The sequence below is a fragment of the Terrapene carolina genome, unplaced genomic scaffold (genome assembly GCF_002925995.2).
Source record: "Terrapene carolina triunguis isolate 2854851 unplaced genomic scaffold, T_m_triunguis-2.0 Scaffold233, whole genome shotgun sequence".
Classification (NCBI taxonomy): domain Eukaryota; kingdom Metazoa; phylum Chordata; order Testudines; family Emydidae; genus Terrapene; species Terrapene triunguis.
In genome coordinates, this window is record NW_020664584.1 from 6,587,746 (window position 1) to 6,589,424 (window position 1,679).

The window sequence follows — 1,679 nt, forward strand, 5'->3', positions numbered from 1 at the left end:
GGGTTGGAGACAAGGTTGACTTGTTCACGTTGAGGAGGAGGCCCAGTCTCTCGAAAGTGGATCTGACGAAACGGACCTGAGATTCCACTTGCTCCCTGGTGCGCCCCCTGAGCAGCCAGTCATCTAGGTAGGGGTATACCACACCTGCCTCCTCTGGAGGAAGGCTGCTATGACCGCCATGCACTTGGTGAACACTCAGGGGGCTGTTGATAGACTGAATGGGAGGCCCATGAACTGATAATGTTGTTTGTGGTCGACCACAAACCTTAGAAATCGCCTGGGCGTGGGGCAAATGGCTATGTGAAAGTACACGTCTTTCATGTCGAGGGCAGTGTACCAGTCTCCTGGATCCAGGGAAGGGATAATCGTGCTCAGGGAGACCATACAGAACGTCAACTTCACCATGAATTTGTTGAGTCCTCACAGGTCTAGAATGGGTCTGAGACCCCCGCTTTGCCTTGGGGATTAGGAAATAGCGGGAGTAGAATCCCTTTCCCCTTAGCTCCTGAGGAACCTCCTCCACCACTCCTATGGCAAGAAGCGACTGTACCTCCTGGATAAGGAGTTGCTCGTGAGAAGGGTCCCTGAAGAGGGATGGGGTGGGGGGGAGAGAGGGGAGGAGCAGAATTGAAGGGAATATCCCACTTCTTCCGTGCGAAGAACCCAGCAGTCTGATGTTATTTGGGACCAAATGTGGTAGAAGTGAGATAGACGATTCAGAAAACGGGGAAGGGTCCGGTGCTGAGACAGGTGCTTTGTCTTCGGGCACACCTTCAAAATGACTGCTTTGAGCCTGATAAAGATTTAGTCGGGCCCTGCCCTGCCCAGACTGAGGATGGGATGGCTTGCGCCTGCCATTTCTGCCCCTGTGTCTGTAGGGATCCTGCCTTGGCCAAGGAGGATATGATCGCTGTTGCTGCGGTTGGAGCTTAAAGGGTTTTCTTTGGGTTGCTGGGGTGTGCATACCCAAGGATTTCATTGTAGCCCTGGAATCCTTTAGGCTATGCAGCCTGGAGTCTGTCTGTTCAGCAAACAGACTAACCCCATCAAAAGGCAGGTCCTTCCTAGTTTGTTGAACCTAGGGCGGGAGCCCCAAGGCCTGCAGCCATGGGCTATGCCTCATGGCGATTCCTGAGTACAAGGTGCGCACGGTCGAGTCCGCAGCATCCAGTGATGCCTGTAATGAGGTCCATGCCACTGCCTTGCCCTCCTCGTCAATAGCCCCAAACTCCTCTTTGGACTCTGCTGGTAAGAATTCCTTAAACTTCAGCATCGAGTTCCAGGAGTTGATGCTGATTGGCAATCCTGAGTTGTAATCCCCCTGTGGAATATACTTTGCGTCCGAATAAATCCAAGTGCTTCATGTCCTTGCATTTAGGCACTGGGGCTTGCTGTTCCTGCCTCTCCTTCTCATTCACTGCAGCCACCACCAGGGCACAGGGTTGCGGGTGTGTGAATAGGTATTCGTACCCTTTAGAGGGGTCAAAATAGTTCCTCTCCACCCCCTTGGCGGTGAGAGGGATGGAAGCTGGGGTCTGATAAATGGTCTTTGCATTGGTCTGGATAGTTTTGATGAGTGGTAGAGTGACCCTAGATGGTCCCTCCAGTGCCAGGATATCCACCATAGGGTCCTCTGACTCTACCACCTTCTTGGCCTGCAGGTTCATATTTCGTGCCAC